Source organism: Perognathus longimembris, chromosome 1 (assembly GCF_023159225.1).
Source record: "Perognathus longimembris pacificus isolate PPM17 chromosome 1, ASM2315922v1, whole genome shotgun sequence".
NCBI classification, from domain to species: domain Eukaryota; kingdom Metazoa; phylum Chordata; class Mammalia; order Rodentia; family Heteromyidae; genus Perognathus; species Perognathus longimembris.
In genome coordinates this window covers 46,428,742-46,447,745 of record NC_063161.1, presented here as the reverse complement: position 1 = coordinate 46,447,745, position 19,004 = coordinate 46,428,742, and the positions used below count along the sequence as shown (strand labels likewise).

The 19,004-nt window shown below is 39.0% G+C and overlaps 1 pseudogene; it reads left to right on the top strand.

Annotated features, from left to right (window-relative positions):
• The first annotated feature begins 4,183 nt into the window (after positions 1–4,183).
• LOC125348294 lies at positions 4,184–7,600 on the top strand (annotated as a pseudogene).
• The last annotated feature ends 11,404 nt before the right edge of the window (positions 7,601–19,004 follow it).

Here is a 19,004-nt window from a genome sequence, read left to right as displayed (position 1 = left end):
TTCTCACCGTATCTCTCTACAGCCAGATGGTATGCGACTTTTAAGTCTTTTTGCTTTAATGTGATTGGTCTTTATAATATTTGCTGTCTGTAATAAGCTCACATTGTACTATACTAAAATGTAAATAGGCCATTTTTTAGGTATGGAATGTTTTACAAAAATGACTCTGTGGTTTCCAGATCTTAACCTGTTCTTTAGACAAGAACATGAAAAGTCCTGCAGTCCTTTTAATCACAACATATTTATACTACAAGAAAGAAAAGTTATATGAAGCTCTTGCAATAACTGAAATTTGTTCACTTATACAGTTCATGGAAATTCTGTTAATTACCTTTATTTTTATAGAATTTTGTCATTGAAATAACGCCACTAAAATACAAGTATGTACTACCAAGGCAAAATTTCTATACCTTAAATAATACCTTCAAGAAGAGTGACTCTTCTGATACAGAAAGCTGATTTACTGAAAGTCATTTAGTTGAACCTATTATTAATTTCTTTAAATATATGGTTTGGGGATTTTCACAAATTCAATTTCTTGTCTTATATTTGTAAACAACTATGCAAAATATTGATAAGAAAGCCCAGTTCCAAAACAGCCCACAATGTTTACTGGCTCAGGCATCAAACCATTTGTATACATAAATCCAAATAAATAGAATGTCCTAAGGTCCCAAGTCATCACACCTATGACACTTAAAGAAGCATTATCTTAACATGAAACAAGTGACCGTTGAAATGAAGACTAATGTGACATATTTTCTAGCTTGATAGTCATGAGGATCAGCTCTTCTGCACAGACAAATTAATCCTGGTAGGTATAATTTGTTTGTTCTATTTACAGTGGACTCATGGGTATTTACTGAATTAATAAACAAATGTTACCATGGAGATGGGTGTTCTCAAGATACCATTTGCTAAACAGTAGCCCAAAATAATATTCAAGTTAGAACAGACTAGATGATAATGGTCTGAAATTAGAAGTTCAAAATGATTTACACTTTGATTTTCACAATGTGAGTTTTAAAAGTTGAATAATATTACTTTGAACTCTGCAAACAGCAATAGAAGACAACTATAAACAGTGGAAATATCTACTAGAGGGGAAAATAAGCATTCATTGTAATGTTTTAGAATAGCCGGAGGTTTCCATTTTTTCTATGACAAAAAATATCCCATAGGTTTATTCTTACAAAAAGGTGTCAAAATATTACATGATTTTGCAATCTAAGATTTTCTTCTCTGAGTAGAATGCAAGCAATATGATTTGGCAACTCTTTTAACCCAAAAAGACAGTGAAAATCAACTCTTAATTACTACAATAGACTTCCATTTGGTTGATATTTTACCTAGGAATGCCATAAAATATATCAATACTTTTACCTAAATGGAAATTAGAGATTTTTGTCTTAAGATGCTTGATACTTTCTAATACAAATTTTAAAATGCTTTTCCATATTTTCACACTGAAGGGGAATTTTTAAAAAGTGAAAATCTAGTGGCCCATACAAAACCATGTGCCCTTTTTCACCATCTTTGTCCATTTGCCCTTGTTCTCAACGTGATAAAACATATCTGTTTCACATATTTCTCAATCTATTAAAAATCATAGTGCTTATGTCATTCTGATTTTCTCCTGTCTTCTGATTTTTGGTAGTATTAAGTTCTAACACTAAACATTTTACAGGCAAAATTGTATTTTGAGTTTTGCTCAGAAAAAAAAGAACCACCAGAAATAGAAGAGATGACATATAAATAATGAAATATTTCATTTACTATAAACTACAAACAAAATCATCAGATTTCATTTATTTTGGGGAGAAATATTCTTTTTTGTCAATCATGGGGCCTGGGTGCTGTCCTTGAGCTCTTCAGCTCAAGGTTAGTGCTATACCACTTCAGCCAGAGCATCACTTCTGATTTTCTTGTGGTTAATTGGAGATAAGTCTCAAAGACTTTCCTGCCTGGGCTGGCTTTGAACTGCTATCCTCAGATCTCTGCTTCCTGAGTAGCTAGGATTATAGGTGTGAGCCACAGGTGCCCAGCTACAGAAATATTCTTTATCATCTTTCAGTTTCTCTAGGAAATATTCAGATAGAATGCACTGCCTATGCACAAATTTAGGTGTGTGCAATTGAAGTAAAAGAACTATTTACACTTCCAGAAATTAAAGAAATTTCAACAAGGAAGCAACAAGTGGAACAGAGGAAGAGATAGTAAAGATTACATACTACTGCATAAATCAGTGAAGTAAATAGGAAAGTAACAGGGAAAAAGTCATGAAAGTTAAAGCTCCTAAGAAGAAAGAAAGGAGGAAGGGAGGGAGGGAAAAAGGGAAGGAAGGAAAGAAGGCAGGGAGGGAAATCAACTAGACAACAGCACCTAGTGCTTATAATCCTAACTATCCAGAATCTGAAACACAGAGAATTGAAGTTCAAAGCCAATGCAGATAAAGAAGTCCTAGGAATCTCCAAACTAACCAGCTCAAAATTGAATAGAGGCATTACTCAAGTGGTAGAGTTTACGCCGCACAAACAAGGTGACCAAGCAAAAGTTTCTAACTCTGTCCAAACCCCAGTACCATTCAAAAAAATACATTGAGAAATCAAATCTTTTTTTTTTAAGTTTTTATTATAAAACTGATGTACAGAGAGGTTACAGTTTCATACGTTAGGCATTGGATACATTTCTTGTACTGTTTGTTACCTTGTCCCTCATACCCCACTCCCCCCTCCCCCTTACCCTTTCCCCCACTGAGGTGTTCAGTTCACTTACACCAAACAGTTTTGCAAGTATTGCTTTTGTAGTTGTTTCTCTTTTTTTACCCTGTGTCTCTCAATTTAGTATTCCCTTTCAATTTCCTAGTTCTAATACCAGTATACACGGTTTCCAATATACTCAGATAAGATTACAGAGATAGTGTAGATACAATCACAAGAAGGTGATACAAGAACATCATCAATAGTAGAAGCTACAGATACACATGGGATGTTGAAAGTAGTTACAACTGTGATATAACAATCATTTCCATAAAATGGAGTTCATTTCACTTAGAGAAATCAAATCTTGATCTATCAAGTTTTATCAAGGGATTTGGGAATGGTGGGGAGGAGGAGAAATACATATTACAATTAATAGGGAACAAAATGTTTAGTCTTGATTGTCAACTTGATTGAATTGAGAAGGGCTGAGGAAGTTAGTAGAACTCACACCTGTGAAGGTATATTTAGAGAGAACTAAAGGAGGAAGAACCACTCTTCATGTGAGGCACCATTCCATAAGCTAGAAAGCTTCATAGAACAAAAGGGGGAAATAGAGAAGCTGCCTAGCCGAGACATCCCACTCAGCTTTGGTCACCATAACATGTGTTCTCCACTCTGCCATGCCTTTCTCTCAATGATTAACAGACATCTGCATCTGTGAACCAAAATAAATCTTTCCTTTCTGAAATTGTTTGGCTGATATGTTGTCACAGCAAGGAGAGAGCTAACATTAAAAAAAAAAAAAAGGCAGAGCTAGTAGTTGGCTTGCTTGGCTGGCACTCTGCCACTTGAGCTATGTGGCACAGACTAATGTTTTGGTCCCTAGTAGCTAGTCAGAGTATTGGAGATCATTTCCAGGAGTCTGTCTGGCTAGTCTGTTGACTAGTTCAGAGATGAAGTCTCCATTAGAGGTAGATCTCTCAAGAGGTGGTTCAGAAGCATTTGGAAATGAGTTAGGAAAGTATTGATGTATATGTGAAAGACTAGGATGACTCCATCTTGAAACTGGAACCATCTTGTTGTTTGTGTTAAGCTAAGAATAATCCAACCGGCCATAAAAGCCCATTTCCCAAAACCAACTGGCCATAAAAACCCATTTCCCAGATGGCCCAACCGGTTCGGGAACATTCCAGATACTTTGACCACCCTGGAATGTCGTCAGACCAATTTTAGAGAACCCCCAGCCCCGAGTCAATCAGATTTGTCCTCACACCCCAATCCTGCCTGCACCTGGTTTATGTAACTTGGTGATTTTTTTCCTTTAAATACCCATGTAAAACTCTGCTCGTGGCCTTCCTCCTAACCTCCGCTGTGTCGGTGAGTAGAACAAGGCCTGAGTTGCAGCTTGCCTGAATAAAGCCTTGCTTTTGCATTTCAGAACGTCTGGTTCTCGGTGGTCTTCTTGGTGGTATCCTCGCGACATGGGCATAACTTATGTAAGAGCAGCCTTGGACTGTGTCATAGGGGGTGATGGATGATTCTTGAAGAAAATCAAATATCAGATTCCAGGAGGTTTGTGGCTCACACCTGTCATCACAGCTGAAACCAGCCCTGGCAGAAAAGACCATGGAGACACATATTTCTAATTAACTAACAAAAAGCTGGAAGTAGAGCTGTGCTTAAGTGGTAGAAGCCCAATCCTGAGCAAAAACTCTACAGGATAGTACCTAGGCCCTGAGTTCAAGCCCCAATTCCAATACACACACACACACACATACACACACACATATACACACACACACACAAATTAACAAATAAGGATACATTGTGAAATATATAAAAACAGAAAATACAACAATAAATATATACAAATATATATCAAAAATAAAATAAATTGAACCAATGAAAACTAAGCAGTTATGGGCTTCAATACAAATATTTAAAATTGTTTTTCATAAAACATGAAATTTTAAATATATATACTGTTTATATACTAAGTATTTAACATGCCCTAACTGCTTGCTGAGCACATTCTTAAATTATCTCACTATTTTCAATATCCTATGAGTTGAATCCTGATTGTCCTCATCCTATGGGTAGGAATCCTGAAAACCCAGAAAGACCAGATACATTTTTAAGTATGTAAAATAAGAGCGTGTTGTGAACTTAAAAACATAAGTATTGTGAGAGTCTTTATGATACTTATCTTTACCATTAAATGAATGTGAATACCATATTTGTTTCTATTCTTATACATTTTTAAGCAATTTGTAATATTCAGTGTTGAGTAGGATACATTTGAAAGGGATCAGTTTTGTCTGTGGGAGGAAAATAGTGAAGTAGCTAACAAAAGTTCATTTGCATGTTATAGCAATTGCATACATAAGCAAAACATATGCATGTGCTACAAGCTAGATTCCTGTGGTTTGCACCTGTATTTTAACCTAGCTATCTGGGTGGCTAATATCAGGAGAATCAAAGTTCCAGCACAGCCCAGGAAGAAAAGTCTGTGAGACTCCATCTTAATGCAGGGGAGTTGGATATCCCAGGGCATGTCTGTGATCTCAGCAAAAGGTGATTTCTGAAGTAAGCAGAACTCTCAGGTGTGTGCCAAGACCTTATCCTAAAAATAACTAGAAAAATCAAAACTGGATTAGTAGCTCAGCAGTAGAATGCCATTCTAGCAAGTTCAAAAACCTGAGTTTTAACCCATTACTGCCCAAAATAAATTTTGAAGTAAGGAATTATATTATAACAGCATAGTACCCTAACTTTTATCAACAGTGAAATTGCTATTCTAAGCAATCATTATAAAATGATGAATGTTATCAAGATAATTTGACAAGGAGTGATACCCATTTGTTAAGCACAGAAGAAAACTAGAGAAACTACAAAGAAGACTCTTTTGGTATGGAAAATTGCATAAATTGTTGTATGTATAAAGTTTATAAACAAATACATAAAAGTGCAATACTTCTGAGTGTATAAATGTGGTCATATTTGTTGAATTTAAAGCCCTTTATACAACTACTATTTAAAGAATAGTGGTTTACCATTGTCATTGTTATTTTCAATGTACCATCTGAAATTATGCCACTTTGTCTTTTTCCCCCAGGTTTTTACCCCTCACATCCCTGTGACTGATTTCGGTACCCTGGGTATTGTATATATGTTTATTGGAACTAGGGAAGGGAAGGAGAACATCAAAATGAAGAGACAAAGGGTAAAAGGCGAACCAATGCAACAGCAATACTTACAAAACAATAAAGCATAATCCAACTGTAGAACTCATGGTGGGGGAGTGGGGAAGGAGGGAGAAAAATGAGGGAGGAGGTAGAGAGTTTGGTAAGAAATGTACTCACTGTCTTAATGTATGAAACTGTAACCCCTCTGTATATGCCTTTGACAATAAATAAATAATAAATAAATACATACATACATACATACATGATTAGCTTCCTCATAAAACACAAAACAAGAATTAAAAATAGCATAAACCATATTAGGTTTAATAATTGTGCCTAGGTCATCTATTTTCACCAGTGATTTTTTCTAACAGTAAATGACATCACAAATAAAACTAAAATGCAGGTACTCCTGAAAGTATAACCTTGGGAACCAGGATTTCTCCTTCGAAATTATATTCACCAGTGTCTCTATGCCTAGATTTCTGGGGTCAATAATTACTAAAGTCAAAACCATTCCCTTAACAACTGTTTGGCTCAGTTGTTTTTCTTCATCTCCATGGGTGTGTCTGAATTCTTTCTTCTCACTGCCATGTCTTATGATCGCTATATTGCCATCTGCAAAACTCTGCACTATACCACCATCATGAGTAAGAAAACCTGCATCCTGCTTGTCTGTGTTTCCTGGCTGGCAGGATTTCTGGCCATTTTCCCACTGATCATGCTCATCCTTAAGTTAGATTTCTGTGCTTCCAATGTCATCGATCACTTCTCTTGTGACTACTTTCCCATTCTACAACTCTCCTGCTCAGACACCTGGCTGTTAGAGACGCTTGGCTTTTACTTTGCCTTTATTACGCTGCTGTTCACGCTGGCCTTGGTGATTCTGTCCTACATAGGCATCATGAGCACCACTTTGAGAATCCCATCAGCCAACCAGAGGAAAAAGGCTTTCTCCACCTGTTCCTCTCACATGATTGTCATCTCCATGTCTTATGGAAGCTGCATATTCATGTATGTTAAGCCGTCAGCCAAAGACAGGACCTTGCTTGTGGGAGAATAACTTCTCTGACCAGTGGGAGACCTAGCCTTGGCACTGAGGTTCTGATGCCTTATTAGCAAACTAATAGGCCTATGGGGGAAAATCTCCTGTGAGTCTCCTGTGTTTGTTGGCCTAAGGAAGCCACTTTGTCATGAGACTCTCCCCCCACCCCCTATAGAGCCTCCCTGGCGAGACTTGTTTGCCCAGCTGCTCCAGGGAAAGCTTTTCACAGTAAATAGGGAAGTAATGGTCAAAGATAATTAGCCTCCAGGAAATAGTGGCTAGGTGATAGAGTTCTGCCGACTCGTTTAATCCTTTGTTGTAGTATCAACAACCTTTGTAGTAGGGAAGTCCTTTGCAGTAGCAACATCCAAAACTTTTGTATTGATATGGATATATTTCTGTATTAATTTTACTCTTGAAGTTGTGAATGGATCTCTAACTTTATATAAACCCTGGCCCTCCTGAAATAAAATGTGCATTGGTCCAGTCACCTCTGCATCCCCCGTGTCCTGACTATGGTTGCAGTTACTTGGGTCCAACACTTGCTGACCAAAGGAGTGGCGATTCTCAACATTTCCATTGCTCCCATGTTGAACCCTTTCATTTACACCTTGCAGAACCAGCAAGTCAAAAAAGCTTCCAAAACCTTGGTTCACACATGGTCATAGATGCAGAAGAGGTATTTGACATGATCCAACACCCATTTATAACGAAAGCTCTGGAGAAACTAGGATACATGGAACATTCCTCAATATAATAATGACTATGTATAACAAACCTATAGCAAGTATTATACCTAATGATGAAAAGTTAAAGCCATTTCCTTTTAAATCAGGAGCAAGACAAGGATGTCGATTCTCTACACTCCTTTCAATATAGCACTAGAATTCATACCTAAAAGAGTAATGCAAGATGCATATATAAATGGGATCCAAATAGGGGAAAATGAAGTAAACCTCTCTCTCTTAGAAGATGACATGATCTTGTACTTAAAGAACCCAATAGACTCTATTCCCAAGTTACTTGACCTGTTCCAAACATTGGCAAAGTAGAAGGGTATAAAATTAATCCTCAAAAATCAATGGCTTTTCTGTATGCCAACAATGAGGAGAATGAGGTTGAAATCAGGAAAACAAGTCCTTTTGTATTGGCCTCACAAAACATAAAATATGTAGGAATAAACTTAACCAAGGAAGTAAAATTCCTCTATGTTGAACACTTTAAAAACCTGAAATTAAAACAGAACTAAGGAAGTGGAAAAACCTCCTGTTCTCCTGGATTGGGAGGATTAATATTGTGAAAATGGCAATACTCCCAAAGGCTATCTACAAATTCAATGCAATATCCATCAATATACCAACACCATTCTTTAATGAAATAGAGGAATCAATCCAAAACTTCATATAGAACAACAAAAGACCCAGAAAGCAAAAACAATCCTCAGCAGGAAGAACAGTGCTGGAGGAATATCAATATTAAACTTCAAACTCTATTAAAAATCTATAGTAATAAAAACAGCTTGGTATTGGCACAAGAACAGGCCCAAGGACCAATGGGACAGAACTGAAGACCCAGAAATGATCCCACAGAACTATGGCTAGCTAATCTTTGATAAAGGAGCCAAAAAATACAATGAAAGAAAAACAGCCTCTTCAACAAATGGTGCTGGAAATATTGGCTATACACCTGTAAAAAACTATAGTTAGATCTTTATATATCACCCTGCACCAGAATCAATTCCAAATGGATCAAAGACCTTGAGGTAAAAGCAGATACTCTGAAAACATTGCAAGAAGGAATAGAAGAAGCACTAGGGCTCCTTGGCACAGGTCAAAAACAACAAATCAAGAAAAGTTTGGGCAAATGGGATTGCATGAAACTCCAGAGTTTTTGCATGCCAAAGGACATAGCTTGCAAGAGAAATTGCAGATTGGGGGAAGATCTTTACTAGCCACACAACAGACAAGGGTCTCATATCTAAAATATACTTAGAATTCCAAAAGTTATGCTCCCCCCAAGCAAGTCCCCCCCAAAAAACAACTGACCCATTAATAAATGGGCTGAATACTTAAAGAGAGACTTCTCTGAAGAGGAAATGAGAATGGCCAAAAGGCACATGAAGAAGTGCAAATCCAAACAACATTAAGATTCCACCTCACGCCAGTAAGACTGTCCATTATTAAGAAAACTAATAACAACAGATGCTGGCAGGCATGTGGTCAAAAGGGAACACTACTACACTGTTGGTGGGAGTGTAAAGTTGTTCAACCACTCTGAAAAACAGTATGGGGTTTCTCAATAGCCTAAACATAGAGCTCCCCTATAGCCCAGCATCCCCAATTTTGGGCATATATCCAAAGGATCATAGACACATTTTTTTATTATTACCTCTCTAAGTATCAGACAGGATAAATTCAGGAAAATGAGACCTGATGAAAGCAACTCAGAAACATTAGCATTTGGAAACACAGAGGCACTATCTTTGCTTCAAAGATCTACAAGAGGATGCATTCCTTCCTCAGAGATGCATCTCTCACCCCAAGAACTAAAATATGTCTGGTACAATGTATGGTGTCCAGAGAAAAATGCTTCCCCAAAACTTAAGCAACCTCCTAAGCAAAATGCAGATAACAGAAAGCCTTCTTTACCTCAATGTTAAGCATCTGCTTTATGCCAGGATGCATTTTTACCTGAAAGAAATGTCCAAAACATCTAGAAATTCAGAAAAATATAATACCAGACTATTTATAGCACAGATAAAATACCTATCTTTGCATAATATCCCCCCTACCTATACCATATAAGTACTCCTAAGGCCAAAGAGCTTTGTGTCTCCTCTAGAGCACCCACAATCTGTTAGTGTGTCTGTTTTTCTACTTTTTATCTGATTGCCTGCTGGCTTCCTTATTTAAAAAGGCTCCAACAAGTTTTCTTACCATTGTGACTTGTCCAGAAATTCTTATTCTGTGATCAAGCCAAGGACTCTAATTAAAAACTCCATAATTTTAGAGAGAAATTTCACAAACCTTCACCTGCATCTGATGACAAGTAATTGTACAAAGGAGATGACATTTAACAAAGCAGTTTATGAATACAATATGTCTTGATCACTGTCATCCCTTTCAGCATTCTCGTCCATCCTTCCTCTCCCCATCCCTTCCTTTACTCTTCTCAATTTTGTAGGTTATACATTGGATTCTTATCTGTATTTCCTGCTCTTCTCTTCCCTTGGCCCCACTTCACCCCTTTCAAATTCCCACTTCCTAGTGGTGTGTTTTGCTGAACTTTGCCTTGTGAAGGAATTATACTGTATGAGTTCTCCCTTGAGTCTACCACATTTCAATTAATACATTTGTATATAGATGCATAACATCCAGTGTATTTATTTATGAGTTTGTAAGCTAATCTAGCTTTCATATTTAAAGAGAAACATGGATCTTTTATCATTTATGTCTCATTTTGGCTAAATATGTGAAGATCTATTTGTGTAATTATAGAGCTCCAAATTTATCTTAATATACACTCCTTAGAAAGAAAATTAGGGGGGCTCGGGATATTGCCTAGTGGCAAGAGAGCTTGCCTCGTATACATGAGGCACTGGGTTCGATTCCCCAGCACCACATATACAGAAAACGGCCAGAAGTGGCGCTGTGGCTCTAGTGGCAGAGTGCTAGCCTTGAGCAAAAGGAAGCCAGGGACAGTGCTCAGGCCCTGAGTTCAAGGCCCATGACTGGCCAAAAAAAAAAAAAGAAAGAAAATTAGGGAGCTGGGAATATGACCGAGTGGCAAGAGTGCTGGCCTCCTACACATGAAGCTCTTGGTTCGATTCCCCAGCACCACATATATGGAAAACGGCCAGAAGGGGAGCTGTGGCTCAGGTGGCAGAGTGCTAGCCTTGAGCAGGAAGAAGCCAGGGACAGTGCTCAGGCCCTGAGTCCAAGGCCCAGGACTGGCCAAAATAAATAAATAAATAAACAGGAACACATTTTTTAAAAAAGAAAATTAGGTACATTTGTTATGTGGGAATTCTATCACAAGATACAGAAGCCACATTTTGAGAGGTTGAATAGGGTATCTTTATTGGAAAGCCAGTGACTGTGAGTAGACATATGTCCCCCATAACTTACAACCCCTTGACTCTAAAAACTGTTAGGAACCAAGCCATGGGGGTAGTAAAGCAGAAATCCAATCTGAACAAACCAGATCAACTCTAATGGAGAGTTGAAAAGGGATCCCATGGTGGCCTGAGGAGAAATACAATGCATGGCACAAAATGGTGGCTGAGGTGCTGCTGCCTAAATAGGGTCATGGTCATGGGGAATGGTCACAGTGGGCTGGAGAATTTATAATCTGGAAAGCTCATTGTACAAGTCTGGCACATCCAGTAACCTATTGTATAAGTCCCTGCCCCTGCCTCTAGAAATTCAAGCATGCCCATCACCTGAGGGTAAGGGGAAGAATTTCACCTGTATGAGTTTTTAGAAAGTCTCTCGTCCACCAAGATGCCAAGATGGCACCAGTTTGACCCAGTATCCATATTTCACATTCATTTTTCAAGTCTAAATCTAGAATTGTTATATTTTTATTATACTATTAACATTGGAGAAATGTAAATTAAGAGCCATATAATGTATTATGGAATGCCAGTAAGATTGACTACTGCCACAAAGAACACAAAAGACACAGTGAAGTGAATAAGATCCTGTCTGGGGTGTGAATACTAATGGGAGTGAGGAGGCCAAATGAAGAGAGTGAAGGAGGAAGAATTGATCAAAGGACAAAATGTTTTATGTGGGAGAATAACTTCTCTGACCAGTGGAAAACTTAGCCTTGGCACAGAAGTTCGGATGCCTTATTAGCAAACTAATAGGCCTTGGGGAAAAATCTCCATTAAGGGTCTCCTGTGTTTGATGGCCAAAGGAAGCCACCTTTGTCATGAGATTTCTCCCCAACCCCCACCTCCCCTGTATAGAGCCTCCCTGGGGAGACTTGCTTGACCAGCTGCCTTTAGGGAAAGCTCTTCACTGTAAATTGGAAAGACTCTTCACAGTATATAGGGAAGTCTATTCACAGTTAATAGAGAAGTCTTGGTCAAAATCTTGAGGAAATAGTAGCTAGGTGATAAAGTTCTGCCTTGACTGATCTATTCCTCTGTTTTGATATCAACAATCTTTGTAGTAGCTCAGCTCTTTGAAGTAGCTCAGCCCTTTTTAGTAACCATTCTTTGAAGTAGCCACCTTTTGTAGTAGGAAAACTTTTGTATTAGTTTCCTTCCTCCCAGTAGTAACATCCTCAACTTTTGTATTTGAAATGGATATCATGCTGTATTAATTTTTACCCTTGAAGTTGTGAATTGATTTCTAACCCTATACAAACCCTGGCCCTCCTGAAATAAAGTGTGCATTGGTCCACTCACCTCTGCATCCCCCATGTCCTGACTATGGTTGCAGTTACCCAGGTCCAACAACTGGCATCGAATCCAAGGACCTAATATTCTCGATCCATAGGAGATTGTGGAACTGCCAAGCTCTCAAGGGGAAGTGAGAGATATCTTTAATTCACAGGAGATAAGGGAACTGTGTGTAATTCACAGGAGATAAGGAAACTGTGTGTGGAGAGCTCCTAATACTTAAAAAAAATTACAGGGTTATGGGACAAGCTAAATCAACTTCTTTTCCTAATCTTATACACCACATACTGAAATGGAATGGAGCTATGGTCTCACATTCACAAAGAGATGAGTGCATGCAGGTGGTGATGGAGTATAATCCTTGGTTCACAGAGGGAGATACTTTAGATTTAGAAGTCTGGGAACAAGTAAAGAATAATGTGGAAAAGGAATATCAGTGTGGTGACAAGGTTCCAGTTACATTTTAGTGTGTTTGGGCATTAACGCGTGCAGCCCTGAGTAATGTCTCCCGATGCTATCATAACATCGGCTGCTGAGCTAGAGGCTGAAGTGGAGAAAGCCATGAAGGCCTATAACCTGCCAGAGGGGGCAAAAACTCAAGTTGGGCAGGAGCTAAAAGAAATGGCTATACCTGAACAATCTCCTGTCAGTTCTGTTAAAGAAAAATTAACATCAAATAAGCCTTCAGCCTCTACATATGCTCCTTCAGAGAATGACGCTAATTTAGGCATCTCAGCAGAGCATTTGGAGCACTACAGATGCTCTTGTGATCTGCCAGGGGCCATCAGGAAGGTGAAAGTGAAAAACAAAAGATTGCCTCTGAGGGGCCCACTTTTACTTTTCTTATTCTAATTCCTATAGTTCTGTTTCTCTCCCTTGCTATCAAACTTTCCCTGTCACTCAATGCCCTCCAGTTGGAGGTGTAGCACAACCCCCTCATTATAAAGGCCCCTGAGGTGAAGGTGTGAAAGCCTCTACTTTAAAAGGCTTTAGAATGCCTTTCTAGATAAGGAATTTGGAAGTGAAAACAAGCAGCTTGAAGCAATGAGTGGTACCTAGGCTCCAGATTTCTTCAAATACATCCAGGCTTGGTAAAAGACTTGAGAGATCAAAAATGGATCTCTAGATATGAGATTTGAAAAATAGACCTGTCCTACATGGTTGTTTCAAGTTGGATATAGGAAAATATGGCTACCAAGATGATTGTTTAATTGCTACTCCAGTTTGCCTTGCAGGTTTTCAATAAAATGATTTATTATTTGCTGCACCTGATAAAAATATTGTATCAGAGTTGTTACAAATTTTGCCTTTACACTTGCAACAGTATGGTTTAATAATTGCCCCTTATAAAATTCATTTAAACAGAAGATCCATTTAAGTACCTAGGATATTTAGTTAGAAGACAAGCAGTTACCCCCCAATTAATAAAGATATGCAACATCCTATTTCCAAATATATATTTTCTTGGGTTATAACTATTCTTGCAATGAGAACTAAGGAAGTGAAAGGGCATATCAAAATCGAGAGACAAAGGATAAAAAGACAAACAACTCCAAAAGCAATACTTGCAAAACCATTTGGTATAAATCAACTGAACAACTCACGGAGGGAGAAGGAGAGGGGGAGGGGGGAATGAGAGAGGAGGTAACAAACAGTACAAGAAATGTACCCCCAAGGCCTAACGTATGAAACTGTAACCTCTCTGTACATCACTTTGACAATAATAAGAAAAAACAAAACAAACAAAAAAAAGCAACACTTAGAAACCATTTGGTGTAAAACAACTGCACAACTCTTGGGGGGAGAGGGGAAGGGGGAGGTGGGAGGGGGGAAATTAGGGAGGAGGTAACAAGTAGAACATGAAATGTACTCACTGCCTTTCATATGAATCTGTAACCCCTCTGTATCACACTTTGATAATAAAGAAAAAAATAAAGCAAAAAAAAAAAGAGAATGTTAACTGGGATTTTGTATTCATAAAAATGTTCTTCAAGAGGGGCTGGGGATATAGCCTAGCGGCAAGAGTGCCTGCCTCGGATACACGAGGCCCTAGGTTCGATTCCCCAGCACCACATATACAGAAAACGGCCAGAAACGGCGCTGTGGCTCAAGTGGCAGAGTGCTAGCCTTGAGCGGGAAGAAGCCAGGGACAGTGCTCAGGCCCTGAGTCCAAGGCCCAGGACTGGCAAAAAAAAAAAAAAAAAAAAAAAAAAATGTTCTTCAAGAATAGAGGCAAATAAAAATGTTTTGAAATAAAAAAAGAATGTTCTCTTCACAATTATATGCAATAATCTGAAAATAAATGATACCAGAAAATGAATACTGTCAAAAGGTAATAAATTCAGCTTTTAGAAATTTTTGTTGTGATACTTGTCATGGAAGACTCATACTTGATAATTGAAGTAAGGTTTCTCTCGTGATGTCTAATCAAGGAATATTGAGGTGAATACATATTGTAAGAATCCATCCCAGCTGTCCCAGGAGATCACACAGAGACAGTCACATACAGGAGAAGGAGGTTTATTAAAGAGAGCATCTCTCACTTGGGAGAGGGAGGAATATGGCACCTGCCCCTGTCCAAATGGAAGCTTGTAACAATTGGGCTAGTGATGGGAGGTATTCTGCGTGAGCAGCTAGGTTTGGATGAAATATAGGAATGCGCACCTATCCTGGAGGGAGTTCTAGGGCAGGATAGAATTCAGGTCAGGAAGGGAGGCATTCTGTTGATGCAGGTTGGGACTACAATCTGTACCAGGAAATGGAGTAGGAGGGGCTGAGGACCTGAGGTAGGGGGAATGCTAACATTTCCTACTTTGTTGTTTAATAATAATAACTAGGGGTACCAGGCCTGGAATATGGGTGGAGGTCATTTCCTCTGCTGCTACTTCCTGCTGTAAAGGGGCAAAGTAGCCAGGTTTCCCTGATTTGTTGTTCTACCAGGTACCATCCAAGAAGTATTTGCTTCACAGTTTGATTGGTAAAGGTCCTCATCTTTCCCATGAGAATAGTTCACCTAAAGTGCAAGGCACAAATAGTAAAAAGAAAAAGAACTTCTACCAGGCCCAGGAGAGAGATAAGCCAGGGAGGGATTGATTCCCTGAAAAGGCTATCAGAGGCCTGATATTGGCTTCTCCATCTTGGACTGGAGACATAGTAAGGTACTCCCCATACCCTGGAAGGGAAGTAAGATTTTTCCAGCTTTATCTTAGGATCACAGTAATCAGAGGAGGAGGTAGCAGAAGTATTTAACAGAGTCAATGGGCATCATGGTCTTTTCTGGCTACTTCCTGCTATATTGGGAGCATTGAGTCACTGGGACAGGAGTTCTTAGGGTCCAGGTCTGTGCTGGGCAGGGCAGGGCAGTATAAGTGAAGCTTCTGGTTACCAGTAGTAACAGGATGCCTTTGATTTGTTCCCAGGTGTCTTGACTGAGGACTGATACCCTGGTAAAAGAAAATTTTGAAAAAGTCAGGCAAAGACTGAGGAGGTGACAGGACCAGTTAACATGAATGACATGGGAGAACACACCCTGGCCACAAGCCATAAAAGTTTCATCTGCAGTATAAACCCAGTTATGGACCATTACAAGGAAGGAGGAATAACTGGACTGGGGGCAGGAAGGGAGTTCTCTGGGGTTTTGGGCAATTGGATAGTATCCTGGTTGGGAGTAACTCGTCAGAGGGTAGGGCTGGATTGGAGTGGTTAAGAGCCCAAATAGCAGGTAACAAAGGCAAGAATGTAAGTGACTGTCCAATTAGAAGATAGACTGATATGGACATTGTGTGGGCAAGCAAGTATTTCTCTTGTTGTCCTGGCTCTGTTTAATTTTGAAAGAGTGAGTGTAAAGTGACTCCATTTAGAATGTGACATCATCTTCTCCTACCTCCCTTCATAGTTCCTCATTGTCAGGACTAACCTCATTCTTGGGGTCTAGGTGCTTATTGGTGGGATAGCTCATCCCAGCTGGCATTCACCAGGCCTGATCTCAAGGCCTGGGCACTGTCCCTGAGCACTTCTGCTCAAAGCTAGTTCTCTACCACTTTGAATCACAGCACTACTTCCAACATTTGACTGGTTAGAGATAAGAGTTTCTTGAGCCATGCTTCCAGCCTGTCTCTTTGCTGGTTAGTTGGGAAATGGAGTTTCAGAGAGATTTTTCTGCTCAAGCTGGCTTTGAACTGCAATCAAAGGAGTCTTTGCCACAAAAGCTCTTTTTGATTTCCAATCAAAGCAACAAGGAGACCAATAGGAATAGAGATTACCTGTAGCTTGTTAAGAATTGACCAACAAATATTTGTCAAGGTTCTGCAATGAGGAAACTCAGTAGATGTGATGAGAGTTTCCAAACAGCAACTGATTAACACTTTAGAATTTGAACTTAAATGACAGTTTCTAAATGCAAGAATTACAAGCACCAGCACTGTGCCAAGAATCCAAACTTGGCACCATTTTTGCTATTTACCAAAATGCATCAAATTGCAAAATAGCATAGAAACCAAATCACATCATTTATTTGCTCATATGCCCCTTGTGGTCTGACTCATGGGGATTACTGACAGGTGGAAGAGAACACAAATGAATAGCAAAGGGCAAAGGGTTCAGATGATGTAAAGTCTGAGCTTCAGTGGATGTGAAGTAGCTTGTGCCTTCCATTCAGAATCAGCAGGCTTTAGTCATGTGTGATGGAGTCAGGAAGAAATCCAGTCTATTTTTACAATGGTGGAGGTAGTCAGGATGACAATGTGAGTCTCCTCCAGATGACTGTCAGGTGATCCTTGAACTTTACCCAAACTGAATCTCCATGTTGGAAGAGATGGGCTGTGTCCAGCAGCAGTGTTTCCCAGTGGATCTGATGGATTGTCACATCTCCAGGTTGGCTGTCTGTAGATTTATACACAGACTAAAGACATTTGATATTCTAGGCAGATATTGAGCGCTTGAGCCTGTAACCATCTCTTGCAAGTGCAGTCTAAAATTCAGTTTGGTCCTCGAGTTCAAACCCACAAATTTCCAAGTCACCCAATCCACACAGACCAAAGGCCAACCTACCAAGACTGCTCTCTGCAGCAGCCAAGTCTGTTTCTATGCTGTGGAGGAGGAAGACTCCAGTGCTACCTCAATGCAAACCTGTGGCATGTACTAATTATTACCAGCGAGGGAAACCATAGAGTCTATGTCTCGTTGGGTCTGGCTCACTTCCCTTAATATGATTTTTTTCCAAGTCTTTCCATTTCCTCAGCAGTGGGGCTAAGTCATTCCTTCTAATAGATGCAGAGAATTCCATTGTGTATATTTACCATATTTTCTTGATCCATTCATCTAAGGGGCATCTGGGTTGGTTCCATATTTTAGCGATGGCAAACTGTGCTGCGATGAACATAGTTGTGCTGGTAGTTTTACCATGGTCTTGCTTGTAGTTTTTTGGGCAGATGCCCAAAGTGGAGCTGCTGGGTCATATGGAAGTTCTATGTTTAGCCTTTTGAAGAACCTCCACACTGCTTTCCAGAGTGGTTGAATAAGTTTAAACTCCCATCAACAGTGTAGAAGGATTCCCTTTTGGCCACATCACCTCCAGCATTTGTTGTTAGTTTTCTTCATAATGTCCAAACTTACTGGGGTGAGGTGGAATCCCAATGATGTTTTGGTCTTGATCTATGTCATCTCATGACAGGCATTGTGCCCATAGTGTGAAGAAGGATGATTCATTCCTAAATATTCTAAAATTCCTTTTTTTGAGGGTGTAGAGTTTGATCTCAAATCCATGTACTTGCTAGGCAGATAGTCTACCACTAAATAACACCTCTAGCCCTCTTTACTTATTGTTAAGTAATTGCACAAAGGGCTTATAATTCCATAGGTCAGATTATAAATACAATCCTCCGATAATCATGTGTTGGGTTGGGTTTAAGTCCTTTTGTAATCTGCTGAGGGTCTCTCTATGCTTAATTTTCTGAAATTCTGACTTTCCCCAACAGCAAATGACTCCTCCAAAAACAAAATAAAAGTTAATGTGATTAAGTGATAAAATGAAAGTTTGAGATTGGTTAAAAGATGACATGTTATTGGTGAGAGCTGACGAGTGTTACAGAAAAATGAATCAAGTGCCTTCAGTATAGCAATGAAGTCTACATCCTGAGCATTTGTGGATTTTCTTCAATGGTGCTCTCTTGGTACCAGAGACTTGTGGAGACTAGCCATATGCTGTATTATATCTAAATATTTAATGTGTTTATTAGCACAAATAAGTTTTACAAAAAGGATTGTTGTGATACTTGTATCCATATGCACTTTCATCAAATGACTCCTCTGCTCTATGTTGTCATTAATTAATTCCCATCACTTTCAAAATTCCCTTTTAAGAGTTGCAGTGGGTGTCATTATGCTAATTTTATATGTATAGTATAATTCCAGAGTATGGATTCTCCATCCTCTCCCCTTTGCTTCTCCACACACCATTATTTCCCCACCCCCAAACAACTCTACTTTGACAATCAAGTCATATTACTACTGTTATTACTATTAGGTCTAGATGCACATATGAGCAAAACTATATGAAGTTTTTGTCTCTGAGCTTAGCTGATCTCTTAAAATAATGATCTCCAGATCTATATGTTTTACTACAAATGACATAATTCTATTTTTCATAGGTGGATAGTGTATAT